Source organism: Lytechinus pictus, chromosome 13, assembly GCF_037042905.1.
Source record: "Lytechinus pictus isolate F3 Inbred chromosome 13, Lp3.0, whole genome shotgun sequence".
Taxonomy (NCBI): domain Eukaryota; kingdom Metazoa; phylum Echinodermata; class Echinoidea; order Temnopleuroida; family Toxopneustidae; genus Lytechinus; species Lytechinus pictus.
Window position 1 is genome coordinate 3454308 of NC_087257.1, and position 15838 is coordinate 3470145.

Below are 15838 nucleotides of genomic sequence, written 5' to 3' on the forward strand. Positions count from 1 at the left end.
AAGAAAGGAAAGATGTGGGAAAGATGGAAAGTTATTGTGAACTGTTAAATGCATCTCAAGATAAGAAAAACATCAGAAGATGGTCCAATGCAAGAAATTGCTCTCTAAATGTCCTCACATTCAAAAGTATAGGTGTAATCCACACTTACATAGATTAATGTCACCTAGCCAACTCTCATTGTTGTTTAAAATTTATTTTGGATCTTAGAGGACTCTTTTTAGTTCACTGTTGTTTTGTTACCGAGTATTGCAAAAAGGAAGCAACACCTGAATTCAGTATCTAATACCTCGGTCACATTTGCTCTACGGCGGCCGTAAGGCGGGTCGAAAACAGCCATTTTAGTCATTTTTATTCAAACCACCTATATATAGCTGGTACAAAAAAATGTTAAAACAGCTGTTTTCGATTCGCCGTACGGCCGCCGTAGAGCAAATGTGACCGAGGTATTAGTAAATGAGAGAAATGTGTCAACAATTTAGATGGAAATGAATAGATTTTCTTGCTGTTGAAATGACTACATTTTTAGAAATCGGGTTATATGGCTCCAATTCCTTCAGCATTATGTAGAGCATACAGAACATATCCCAACTCAAGAATAAAATAAATTAACCAAGAAAAAGCGTTGCTTCCTTTCGCCAGTGGACTGCAGCATTGATATAATTTATATATAGAGAAGAAATGCCTTCAGGAACGATTATTGTTTTCTTGCTTCTAAGTCTTTTTATTCATCAGTATCAATGTTAAAAGTGGGTCTATCATACCAGGAGTGTTATATTCCCTTGAAATATCATCTACTATGAATTAATATGCAGGTGGAAGCCCAAATTTTGTCTGCTGAATCGAATTTGTGTACTGAAACCCATTGATACTGCAAGTTTGATCTTATGATAGACTCGTTTCAAGACTCAATTATTGATTGGATTGTCATTAGTGTCTGTGGCTGTAGACTAATTTACAATTCACAAATTAATTGTTGTTTCAAGGTTTATAAGGATGGGTTCTCTCCACATGTGCGAGTAAAAAGAGATTTGCACGGTTCCCAATTGCTTTTGCTAATGTCACAAGATGAACTTGTCCAATCCAATTCAACAAATTTTTTAGTCATTTTCTTTTTACAAAGGCTAATAATGTTAGTGCACAGGTTTTTAGTGATTTTTATTTCGAATTGTTTTATTTTATTTGTTTATTTATACATTCATTTATTTATTTTGTTTATTTATTTTCATTTTTTATTTAGCTATTTATTTTTTATTTTTTAGTTTATGTATGTATTTATTTTTTCATTCATTATTCATTAATTTGGAGTGGTAAGAGCAAATGATGGTCCATTATATTTTGACAAATTTTCTGTATAAAGAACAATTAAAGATAAATACCAGTTTTGGTAACGATCTCAAAATGAGTTCGAACAGAATCCAATAACATTACCACCCAAGTGTTTGTATGTATGAATAAAAAATATGTGCCAAGTGACTCTTGAAGAAAATTTGTAATTGCTGAGAAATGAGCAAAATAAGCACAGAATTACATCAAATGTCGGGTATTTTTCCGAGCAATATTAATAATACACTGTCCCACATATGCTTTCCTGTGTTAGTGATCATCAAAATTATCAGTTTTCAGCTAAAATTTCATGATTTCACAAAGATAAGTTTATTTCAATGTACCAGATCTAGATCTATGATAATATTGTGGCAATTAACCTTGATTTCAAAGCCTTTCTCATGAAATAATTGTTTGCTGCAACTACTGTCTTTTACCTTTAAAGCGGGAGAGGATGCTCGATATGAATGATGCAATATTTAAATGTTCTTAGGAAAAACAATTCAATGGCACCTACACTTAGTGTAAGATAGGTATGTTAAATTATTCATTATACTATAATTCACATTATTGACCCTCTCGCAAAGCTTTAGACAGACTTCAAAACACAAAAGGATCAATGCAGGTTCCTACTAGGCCATATTTAAACATGCCTTTAGATAATAATAATATGCAACATTCATATAGCGCTTAATGCAGATTTTTCTCAGCGCTGCATACTTTTTTCCCGCTTTAGCATGGCTATTCTGATCGGACACTCGAGCATTCAAGGAATTCCTTCCTACCGGGTACCCATTTACTACACCTGGGTGGAGAGTGGCAAATGTAGATAAATGCATTGCCATAGGACGCAGGTGCTGCGGTGGGTTTTGAACCTCGGACCTTGTGGTTTAAAGTCCGGAGACTTACCACTGAGCCACAACACCTCTACATTCTTCTTCAGGATCAGTGCCTGCAATTGCCTTCAATTTTGAAATGCTATGTAACTGTGTTGCTAGAGGCGTAACACAATCAACATGTACTTTTGACAGACTGTGTTGTGGAACCTTAGCCTTCTATGTCCCATATCAATGTCCTCATCGATCTGCACATAAGTGAATTTCATTTCAAATAAATTAGGCTACGTAAATTTGAACAAACGCATTTTCTTTCTGCAGCAGCAGTCCAAGTGGTTCGATTGGCCTTTGTTGGTACAAAGTCTCGCTGCTGAGAAATTTGAAGCTTCCGCATGTTTCTGAAGCACCTAAAATCGTCCATTGTGTTTTATACCCCAGTCACATTCCCTCTACGGCGGCCGTACGGCGAGTTGAAAACAGTTGTTTTATTCATCTTAATTCAAACCACCTATAAGTAGCTGATACAAAAAATGTTAAAATGGCTTTATTCGCTGTAGATCAAATAAAACCCAGGTATGAGAGATAAAGGGGGTAGAGAGAAGAAGCCTGAATGGAGTGAGCAGAAACACATTTATCAGAATTTTACCCCAGGTCCTGTGTCACAAACAACATTGTATGGTACCTCTTTGATAACACTGTAACATGTTCAGAAACCAAGCAAATTCAGGGTTTCCATTCATGCACCAGGGCCCCCAAAAAGTGACCACTTTATGGATTTTTTAAGGTAATCTTCAAGCTGAGTATGTGTGTAAGCGGTTTCAAAAGGGAGGAACCAGTGTTCCTTCACCAATCATTCAAAGCTTGGGATTTGATGCTTTGTAGTTAAAAAGAAAAAAATCCCCTTTTTTTCCAAAGCAAGAGAAATGGCAAAGGTTACCTAGAAATTAAAGTTAATCTGCAGTAGATAGCAACATATTACTTTGATATTACGATTGAACAATTTTGCGATACCCCTGCAAGAAGAATAAGGATAACACGGAATCATTACACCTATTTATTTCTGTTATTTCTCACTTCCTGCCAAGTACTCGCCCCCTTTCCCGCACCACCCCGCCCAACCCTGTAGATCTATAGTAGATATAAAATTAGTATACTGTCGTGTGGAAGTACAAATATAAGAGGGCCAGAAATACTACCCTGTGGGACTCCAGAAGTAAATAAAACAGTCCGATGTTGAATAGTTTGTACTTTATCTTTGTCTTAATTGATATACTTCGATTTTTTTTTCTTTTCACAACAATTTTCATAACAATTAACATGACATTTTCAGATATATTTTTAATCTCCTTCTTACCTTCAAAACAAAGTTAGCTTCATTCAAATGTATGATTATACTATGTCATGGTGTCAGAGAATTATTGTGAGCATCTTCACAGATATTCTATTGAAAAGCCTTTTGAGTGGTAGGCTGGTGGTTACATTTTCTTCATCGTATGTTGGCTTTCTGAAGAGGATATATATAAACTGAACGGCCTTCAATTAAACACGCCTACATTGCAAAATACTGTAATTACATCCAACCTGTATTGTCTGTTTCTTGTGTTTTCATGTTCGAATGGTCTATTATTGTGAACAAGGCATTAAGGTATCTATTTTTTTTCTAATATGGTCATCGTCCTTGTTAAATTCTAAAAAAACATCTGTTAGTCACAGATATGGACTGAATTTTGAGACAGTAGCAGCTAACAAAAATATTTCCAATGAAAATCTTCATAACTCGTCCTGTTCTCTTTATTCTCACTTTGTCTTTCTTGGATGTCTCTCGCATTCTTCTTATCTTCTCTCTCTTTTATTCCCCTCCCTTTTCTCTGTCTCTCCATCTCTCTCCCTCACTCTCCCCTATCTCACTCTCTCATTCCCTTTCCCTCGATCTTCCTCCAGCCATTCTCCTTCTCTCCCTTTTCTCTGTCTCTCCATCTCTCTCCCTCACTCTCCCCTATCTCACTCTCTCTCATTCCCTTTCCCTCGATCTTCCTCCAGCCATTCTCCCTCTCTCCCTTTTCCCTCCTTTTCTCTGTCTCTCCATCTCTCTCCCTCTCTCTCCCCTATCTCACTCTCTCTCATTCCCTTTCCCTCGATCTTCCTCCAGCCATTCTCCCTCTCTCCCTTTTCCCTCCTTTTCTCTGTCTCTCCATCTCTCTCCCTCTCTCTCCCCTATCTCACTCTCTCTCATTCCCTTTCCCTCGATCTTTCTCCAGCCATTCTCCCTTTTCTCTCCTTTTCTCTGTCTCTCAAGCTTTCCTCTCCCTCCTCTTCCTATCCCTTTTTTCTCTCACCATGAATGGATAACTTTTGTACTGGCGTCAGATCTTTTCATAACAACGTCCCTATTGATTTTCATTTCACGATCGTACATCTCATGTGGATGTCCCTGATGGTATTCTCAAGTGTCATGCTTTTCAGGAGGGGAGAGAGAGGGGAGGGGGGGTAATTAAGAGAGAGAGAGAGAGAAGGTGAGATAAGAGAGAAAGAGAAAGAGAGCCTTCATAGTTTGTAGCCAATTTTTTTTAAGAGCCACACAACCATAATGCATTCTGAAATGGCTCCTTAATGCAATTTGTTGTGCACATGTTGACCAGTGACAGTGTGCTGGGGAATTGCTTCAAATTAAAATATGAGCTCTCAAGCTTTTGGAAACTTAACAAGTCCATTTTGATTTGTTTTCTAAAAATAGAGCATTGATGAAGCTAAGGAAAATATAGACAAATAGCTAGAGAAGTGATATGAATACTATATTGTGAAAGTGCTAATTCATGGATAGCTTGGAAGTATTGCTTGTTAGGCACTGTTTATGTATATAATGCTTCAGAACAAAAGGGTCTTGTTTGGGTGGGTGTGAATGGGAAAAATAATTATCAGGTATTTTTAGGCTGGAATAAGCCCTGAAAGCGCCTTCTGCCATTTTCGTTAAAGAAATGATATGATTGAATGATCTAATGTTACAATTGAATCATCAGCGGTGTCTGTTTGCAGATATACTAGGCTTGGCAAACCACACAGATTGAGCAGAATTCACAATCAGTTTCTATGATAGGTGTTACAGTATCCAGGTCATATTCTCAATCATATACAGATTTTGTGAGGTGCTACTAACATTACAAGTGTCTGTGTCAATTGTCAACCAAATATTTCCAAATAACCAAATATCACAGAGGAAAACCATCTCTCAAGCGACCGTAAATTCTGCGGAATATGATTAATTTCATAAATGTCATCGCATCGGTTAATACCGATCTCCATACAGCGATGCCTTAATCCATGAAAGTACTTCACACTCTTTCTTTTATAAAGCCAAAAATATAAACACTCCCCGTTTTATTATTATCCCCATCCCCAGAACTGCCAATCTTGGCCAGTTCCCTTGGGCATGGCGCGGAAGATTATCTATTTTATTGATACAGGATGGTGTTTATTGCCGCTCAGAGCGATGCCATTACACGCGGTTCTCTGTAGAATACAACGTGTTGAGTCCTGGGCAAGCTCCAAGCCAAGATCAACAATTTTTTTTTCTTCCGCTCCGCTGATGAGTAGAAATATTGAAGAGCTAGATACAGTGACCCGACAAGTGCTTTCATTTGGGATAGATTAATTTGGAAGGTTCCCTCGCTAGGGACGTAGAATAAGAGGCATATACAATTGGGAATTTTGTAGCCTTACAATGATATTTATCAGTAATGACATGACATTTATGGCCGACTCAAGAGTTGATTATTAGGTTAATTAATCACAACATGTATCACAAAAGCCAATCGAGTAATCATTACATGTTACCATCAATTATTTTTCACTGAACAATGGTGTTTTGATCAACTTGTTATTGCATGTTCAGGAAAAGGGCAAAACATTGTTTTTTTTATATTTGTATGAGGAAAAGGGCACAAAGTTATTATGAAGAGATAAACTAATTGTGGAAGCTCTTCGATACTCGTTGCGCCGTAGACATGATTGATCTGGAAATAAACATTGTACTTTTATGGTGAGGTATGGTATTGGTTTTCATAATGACATATTTTTAGATATAAGGGTATATTAGGATTGCACTAACAAAAACAAGTGCTCAATACTTAGTTTATTACAGAAACGAGTGCTGTGGAATCACTGGAAAACTTAAATATATTTAATTGACTTATTGATTTAATGATTGATTAATTCTATTTGTCAAGAATGTTAAAAGAGGGGAAATACATATTGGTAATAAATGGTAATAATACCATGATAGGAGTTCCCATAAAGCCAAGAGGCTTATCTACAATAGGGTCCTATTGTACTATAAGAACATCATTGTAACCACTACATGTAACCAAGTACAAGAACATAAAAAAATTTATGACAAAGCCATCAATCGAATAATTTGCTAGAACATATAACAAACATATCTATGATATATATCAAGCAACTATTAACTACAATGTACTGAACACTAATTGCACATTTAAATCTATGCTTATTTCTTATAGTACTGTTCTCCAGTATATTCCAGTTTTAGGATTTGACTTTCCACGAGTCAAATAATTGTGTAAGCGGACATATTATTTCAGACGGGAGTTACCTCTATCTACAGTCAATGTAGTTTCTTATGTTTCTTTCTGAATCCAAAGGCATGTTTGATTATGACTTGAGTGTATTGATAAGGCAATACTTGCAGAAAAGAAAGAAACAAGAAGAACGTGGCAGCAGTACAAAATAGTTGAGCATTGTGTATCTTCTTCTTGTACAGATACTGTATGTATTTGTTCAAAGATATCATGTTGTACACTGATACATCTTATCCCAATCAAATAGGTTTGGTTTGTTTTTTCCGTTGATTCAGCTGTGCATATATTCACTTAATCATCAACATTAAAGGTAAATGCTAGTTTTGGTAACGATATCAAAATGAGTTCGTACAGAATCCAATGAAATGACCACCAAAGTGTCTGTTTGTATAAATAAAACGCATGTGCCAAAGGATTCTGGAAGAAATTGTGTAATTGCTGAGAAATCAGCAAATAAGCACAGGATTCGGGTAAAGCGTCGGGCCCGACGCTCAAAGCAATAATTATACACTGTCCCACATGCGCTTATCTGTGTTGGTGAAGTTCAGTCTGAACATATTTCAAGATTTCACAAAGTTCAGTTTATGTAACTGTACCAGATCTAGATCCTCGATGATATACTGACAATTCAGCCTGGTTTTACAGACTTTCTCATGAAATCAGTGTTTACTGCAACTACTGGAATTTCTCTTTAATCCTGTGACCATGTACATGCCAATTTCATGTGGGCTGTATGGTTTCGTTAGGGTCTTGTTTTTAATTCAAAATGATGTGTCATTAAAAAAAGTGAACAATTATGAATAGATTATATATGATTCTATGACAAATTTGTTCTTTGTTGATATAGTTGCATGCTTTAATTAGCAGATAATTCCTACCTGTCTATGATGCCACAGTTTAAAACAAATTGGCACATACATGTTTAATATGCTGATTTGAATTATAGCTTGAACAACCTTTGATGAATGTTGTAGTGTTTTTACTGAAAATCAATTTGCTTGCAAATTTTTGTCTCGCCTGCATAGCAGAGCGAGACTATAGGCACCGCTTTTCCGACGGCGGCGTTGTCAACAGTGAAATCTTAACCAAGGTTAAGTTTTTGAAATGTTATCATAATTTAGAAAGAATATGGCCCTAGTTCATGAAACGTAGACATAAGAGCAATCAAGTATCCTTGAACATCCTGTGCGAGTTTCAGGGAACATGACCAAGGTCAAAGGTCATTTAGAGTCAACAAACTTTGGTAATGTTGGGGGTATTTGTGGAATTGTCATCATACATGTACATGTAAATTTAAAAGTTTATGGATCTAGTTCATCCCAGAATACCCTGTGCATGTTTCAGGAACATGGCCAAGATCAAAGGTCATTTAAAGGCCAATGAACTCTGGCTGTGTTGGGAGTTTGTGTTGAATTGGCATCATAACTTAGAAAGTTTATAGATCTAGCTCATGAAACATCGACATTAAGGTAATCAAGCATGAAGGATGGTTTTGCACATGTCTTAGGTCACGTGATCATGGTCAAAGGTCATTTTGGGTCAATGGACATAATATTTTATTGTCATATGTTTCTTCTGTGAATAATTATTCATTAGCTGCAGAATTGCTGCTATATCGAATGGCGTAATGCAGGCGAGACTGCCAGAGGCATTCCGCTTGTTAATTAGAAGTGTATCACAGCAGCCTTCAGTTTTTGGAGAGATAAAAGAGGAAATTTTAGGTTTTTTAAGGAATATTTTTCCATGCAATTATGAATGTAGAGAGAGAGAGAGAGAACTAGGTACATATTCATGTACATATGGACAATTAGATCATGTATAGTACATGTTTATAAGTTATAAATTATGAATTGCCAGAAAGATTGGAAAAAAGAAACAAGAAGAGATTTTGATAGGATTTGGTAAGAGACAGATATAGAGCGGGACGAGGGAGAAAAATAGAAAATGAATAAAACAATGAAAATAAATTACATACCTAATGAAGCTATTATGCTCTGTGTTATTTCCACTTTAAAGCTCACTCTCTCCCCCACAATGATTTGCAATAAGCTTTCTTAATGCTGACAAATCCTATCCCCCTTATAGGATTTAAACTTAGTGTATTTTTGCTTTTTTTTTTTTATTTTTCAGTATACTGTTTGCGGATATTGAAGGCTTCACAAAACTCTCTTCAACTTGTACTGCTCAAGAACTTGTAAAACTCCTCAACGAACTCTTTGCTCGATTCGACAGATTAGCACAGGTATGTTGCTTTAATTTCAATACTTCATTTTTTTTACCTGCCTTGTGTGTAGGCTCTGATAATGATCTAAAATAGCAAGCAATTTCTAACAATATCTAAGCAATATCTAATGTAACACCTCTCATAATATTATATATACATTTCAAATTATATGCAATAATTAATTCCATTTATATATCCAATTCTAATTTAGAAAATTGATAAAGTGGCTTGATTTTTTTTCAACGTGATATCAATGACAGCTTCCACTGATTATTTTCCTGCATTTATGTTACTCTAAATAATTTTCTATATTGGTATAAGTGTTACTTGTTTTGTAATCCATGTATTGACCCGCCATTTTGTTTTGATTGGAAACGGTGGACCTGGTCTCTTTATTTATATATTGTATCATTGTATTTGAACTTGAATAAAGTCATGATGAAACAACAACAATTGCTGGCAAAGGGGATGAGGATGATCAGGGGGGGGGGTGGTACCCCTGAACCCCACCCCACCCCTTTAGTCTCCAGACATATACCCTGTATTAAACGTTATCAACAAGTGGGTCTGGAGACAAACCTAGCTCAAATACAACTTATTTCAAATTCATTCATGCAAAAGTCCAAATTCTGGGCCTTTAGCTTGTATAAATCAGACCGCTTTTCTTGAGCGAAGGGTAACTACCATCACCCCCTCCCCCATCTACTTCCGGTAGATTTAGACAGCATTGACGCAACAAGTGGTGACGAGTGAGGTATTTCCGTGCTGTTATTGCAAACGGTGTCAAAACATGGAGAAAAATACCACATTGATGTCACTTCGGGCCGTGGTATGTTGGAAATACCCAGTCTGCCAATGGGTTGATGTATTATTGGTTTAGTGTATTTTATTTAGCTGAATTGACAGGCAAAACTCACAACAATTTAATGACTCCATCGCTTTTGATGAACTTGTTTGTGCACACATTGATAGACTGCGACAGCCACAGCTGGGAAAAATAAGAATACCCTGTTCATATACATGTATGCAAAAAGCTTTTGGCTACGTAACAGATACCCTATTTTTTATGGCTGTCATGATTGGTAGTCAATAAGTTTACAGCATTTTTTCTTTCTCCGATCATTTTGGGGCTCTTTTGTGGATATGACCCAAAATAATGTCGTGCAACGTTACACATTGCAGTAAGCAGGGATCATAAACTGAAATCATAGAAACCTGCAACATTCACAATACAGTGTTTTTGCAGATATATTGTTTGCTGTATGGGTTCGATGACATTTGCTCCGGCGACAATTGCTCCGCTGTGAATTCCACACATTAATGGAATTAATGGAAAGACCAGCTTCAATCCTGGGTTTAATCCTGGGTTCCACGATACTTGACTCTCGACCCTATTTCTCTTTCCCCTCCCCTTTCCCTTTTCTCTGCTGGACACATAACCGTTTTTTTTTTTTTTTTTTTTTATCCCCCCAGTTTTTAATATTCCCTTCTCCCCCCTTATTTATGTCGTCACAGCCCCCCCTTTTCCTTGTTATTCAAACCTATTTTGCCGTTCTTCATATATGGTCAAGATTGTCCTACTTTACTTTTAATTGCATACGATTAAGATTACTACAAATTTATCCCAAGGGACTTACCATTACAAGCTTTGCTTTTTAATAACTCCCTCATTTTTATTTTCACATGCTAACTGTAATTTATAATTTGTCTAATTATCAAAATGTGTTTGGAACAAAAATAATTATATATACTTCGACTATTTCCTACGAATTTGTTAATTAATTATTGAAGTATTCTTATGACACTTATTCTGTTATGTACATTCATACATATGCATATATGTTTGTTATGTTTATTATCAGAAAATGGAAGTGAAATAAACTAAACTGAAACTGAACAATACACCCTATCTTAAACCTAGCGCTTAAACCTAAAATAAAACCCCATTGCAACCCTAACCCTATATCTTAGACCAAAGTACAGCCCGGAGCAATTATCGCAGGAGCAAATGATGTGTCACCGCTATTTGTGCTCACTTTATGTGTGCAATCACTTTATTGTAACTGAATCATTTCTTTTGTGAAGTAGATGAACGATGCTCTTATTTTGTTAGGTGGTGTGCATTGGCAGCATAGATTACAATATTCTGGCTGACCCCTCCCCCATTCATATACACCTAAGTCAAAATACCACAATATTGAAAAAATATTACTCTATTCTAAAGCTTATATAAACTGGTATTTTAAAGTGCTTACATGTGTGCATTGGTAATTGATATTGCGTTATTAGCGTAAACATTAACTGAGAAAGATAGAAAGAGACAGAAATTAAGATATTCCTCCGAGATTATAAAGTAAAAATTCATCAATGGCAGTTGTTCTTGAAAGATAGGGAGGTTTGAATAACAGATGGGATCTAAGTGAGTGTGGGTGTGGGTTAAACATAGAAAGGGTGTGGTATGTTTTTTAATGTGGAGTTGCGAGAGAGTGGGAGTGAAGATGCGTGTGTGTGCCTCCCAAAACATTTGAAAGTTCATAAAAGAAAGAGAGAGAGAGGGGGTGAAGATGTGTGTGTGTGTGCCTCCCAAAGATATGTAAGTTCATAAAAGAAAGAGAGAGAAAGAGGTTGAAGATGTCTGTTTGTGTGGGTGTGCGTGTGTGCCTCCCAAGAATTTGGAAAAAAATAAAGAGAGAGGGGAGGGAGAGGAGGTGAATGGCATGGAGGATGTCCAGTGTTCTGTTGAGATACAATAATAATAATAATAATAGTCAGTTCTTGTATAGCGCATAACACATTATGAATAACGTCTCTATGAGCTTCCAAAGGACTTGGATATTATTACCCTGGCTGTAGCTCAAGCAGCTTTTATGCGCTCGGCATTTGAAGGAATAAATTCCTGCCAGGTACCCATTCATCTCACCTGGGTTGAGTGCAGCACAATGCAGAATAATTCCTTGCTGAAGGAAACTACACCATGGCTGAGATTTGAACCCACGACCCTCTGTTTCAAAGTCCGGAAACTAATCCGCTGGGCCGCAACGCTCCATGTAAGCAAGGAACAAAGATTTGAGTCCCTGTATGAGTGTGTGTGTGTGTGGGGGGGGGGGTTAGAGAGAGAGATACAGACCGAGAAAGAGATAGATATTAACAAGATAAAAAAAATTAAGAGGAATGAGTTTGAGGAAGAGGATGAGGAGTGGAGGAGAGAGGGGACAAGAGAGAGAAAGAGAGGGAGGAGGGGTGGGATAAGAGAAATTATGTGGGTGTGTTTGTGTGATTGTGGGTGTGACAAAGAAGATCGATTTGACCACAGACAGAGAGGCTGCGCCATATATACTTTCAAAACAAGAGAGTAAAAATTAAGGAGACCTAAACTAAGATGCGTATACCCATTGCATGCGAGCCGGATAAGTCCACCCACTATACTGGTATAAGGTCAAGATGAGAAGAAATTGCTTCTCAATTAATCTTCGAGATGCTTTCTCATCGCTTCAATTAGGAACCAAATCAAATTAAGGCTTCCAAAGACAAAACATTATCCAGGTAGGTTTGAGGTACTTGTGGCTAAGCATAGTAGGATATGTCATATGTCTGCAGAAGAAAAGGCTTTGGTTAATGCTTGTTGACTGGGATCTTTTAAGCCATTGTGTCTGGGAAGTGGATAGTATCAAACATTTTTAGCTTCAAACTTTTTTTTTTGCTTATCACATTACATAAGTGTGTATTCTAATTCATCCTGTAATTTGTTACAAAAGATTTGATAAAAAAGTTACCAATCTCATCAATTACTAGTAGTACAAGTGGCTAGAGTTTGTAGAGTTGTTCCATCTGAGAGCTAAATGAGGTTCTCTAAGGTTTTACACAGAATTTAGAAATTTTTACTAGAAAATTATTTATGCTAATTTATACAATCATTATTTATAAATCACAAAAAGTGCTTCTTCTATGTCATTTCGTCATCAATTTTAACTCTGTTTCCTCAATTTATGTCACCAATATAATTCACTATAGTGTCAACTGGACTGAAATTTAAAATTGTGTTAAATTTTGTTGCGAGATGCCGGATGAGCTCTACATCATTGATGTGCTAGTTTAGTGTTCAAGTGAAACCCAGAATTCTATTTGCCCTATACATAGTTGATTTTGGATTTATTTCAAATTTCAATTTACATTGTAAATTCAAGGATTAGAAGTGGCAGGCAAGATCTTTATCAAAGAGCACAGTTAGATGAATACTTTCTATTTATCCAGAAAATTGTAGCAAAAGCATTTGCAGAGGTCCTGTCAGTTTCGAGTATGAGCCTATATTTACTTTCAAATCTACACTCAATGTCATGGATGTAATAAAGAAAGATCACTTGAATTCTTGATTTAATTTGTATACAATTTCAATCCCAGGTGATTTCAATTTAAACCTTGTAGCTTTAAAATGTAATTTAATTTTGTAATCCCAGACGATCTGAATGGTGTTCATGAAATATGAAATCTAATTCAGTGTTTTGCTGGTCTCTACAGTCAACTACAGCAGCAGTCAATTCAGATTTATTTTGAATCCATGCAATTTGTAATTCACCAGTTCATTATCAGAGTAGGGTTTACTTAGCAGGCAAACTTATTTTCAAAATTATTTGTTTTTTAAACAGGTTAAGTTGCAAATACATAGCGACTATTTAAGGCCTACATTGCTTGAAATGTTCCAATTTGTCTTCAAAGCAAATCAGTTGTCTCGGTTCAACCAAATTCTTTTTGACAGGAATCAAACTCCAGGGACTCGGTCCCAATGTTCCGTTGATTGATTTGTGGTGGGGAAAGATGGAGAAGAGAGAAGGAAAATTAAAGTGGCGGAATTTAGAGGGAGAAAGAAATAAGATATTGTCGTCTGGCAGTCTGTGTTCCAAATCTGATGGTCCCTTGCGCATATTATTCTGAACTGTGTCTAATGTTGTTCCTACACTCAGTCCTGTACATTATTTATAATGTGTTTTTTGCAAGTGCGGTGAATTTTCCCCCTCTTGAATATATGTGTAAGATATTAATGCACTTTGAAAATGAAATGTAAACATCTTGGTTAACATCATGCCACTGTTTACCAAGCTGTGTAAATATAACCTTGAAATGCAACATGAAAAGGAACTCAACTGCATCTTGCTATAAAATGTAAGATTGTTTGCATTTTGAAATTCTTTAGCGACATTTTTTGACATATTTTCCCTTTGAGTACTATTCTCTTGATATTTTCTTGTATTATATTTTATCTACTTTCATTGATTATACAATATCTCTTCTCATTTCATGTAGTAATATATCAATAATATCCACCTAGGGTGGATTCTGGATTTCAAAAGAGACTCCAAGCACTCCCATCCCTCCCTGGTATCAAAGGGGAGGGACATATTTTATATACATTTCTATTGTCTTTTTAAAATTGTTCCTATTTATTCTCTCTTTGAGGCCACCCCCACACTCCACTACTGACATTTTATAGGATGAATGAGTACTTCAGTCTTAAGTGAGATTTAAGGTGATCTAGATCTTTATGACCCCCCCCTCCTCCCAGTGATAAATATATTAAGTTATCAAATTAAAACAATTGGCCAGCTACCCCCAAACTAACAAGACGTCCCCTCAAAATAAATTTTGAGATTTTATTAAGCTTGAAAGAAAAACAGGTTCTAAACGGGTATGTGGCTAGTCACAAATAATGAATAAAAAAAACCTTCATATGAATGACAGCCATTGGTCAGTCAGTCATTAGTTTCTTAAGCCAAAATATTCCCCATGTTTGATACCCCATTGTGTGTGCACGACAGGGGCCCCTGTTTCATAAAACCTTTTGGTATAAAAACTTGCAATGACAGTTAAAAGCTACTGAAATCATTTGATTTGATTGGCTGATAGTAAATCTGTCATAGAAATCGTGCATAATTCATCATTACTACAAGTTTTTATGAAACAGGACTCGGTTGGCAAGTCATGTTGCACTCTCAAACGAAAATGCATGAAATCTTATCCTAAAACAGCAACAGAGATTAGGTACAAAGTGATGATGAGCATGGTGATTAATCTCTCCAGTAAAAGTACTCTGTCACTGACGTATTATTTTGTTCACATTTTATTTTGGGCTCGAAATGCTTTGTATATTCATTCATTCATTCATGTATCTCTACAAACATATAATTAGACAAAACTGATATTTCCAAAGTAGTATTATAACAAAAACAACAATACCAATAATATACAAGTGATGTATCTCAGTAGATAAGTCTCTGGACTTTGAACCACAAGGTCTGAGGTTCGCAACCCCACTTGAGCAGTTGTATCCTTTAGCAAGCCATTTAAATACATGCGCGACTCTCCACCCAGGTGTAGTATTCTTCTCTCGTAAGTGTCTCTTTCCATCTTAAGTTTAATGCACAACTTCTTGATAATGGAAACATGCTTACGTACACACCGAAGTAACACCGAAGCATTGGTACCATTCCGAGCTAGTTTGATTATAATGAAATTAACATTAGTGATATCATATCAACACCAAGTAGCACTTAAGTCAACACTAGTGCAGTGTCAAATTAACACCAAGAAATGCTCAGTTATTACCAGTCCACTCCCTCATGCCGTAGTTTCAACACTTGGCAATGTGATCTTATATGAATGTTTTGTGGTGTGAAATTCAACACCTTATGTCTAACACTTCTTTTTGCAGTCTAGTAATGAACAAAGGCTAAACAGCCTCACAGCCCTTCTTCCATTTATAGTCAAATATGAACAAGGACATTTGTTTTCAGCTTTAGAGCCTTAGATGTAATCATAAGAGGGTCGTCTAAATCAGATTGCATTGTGCTTAACAAGGATGGCCACA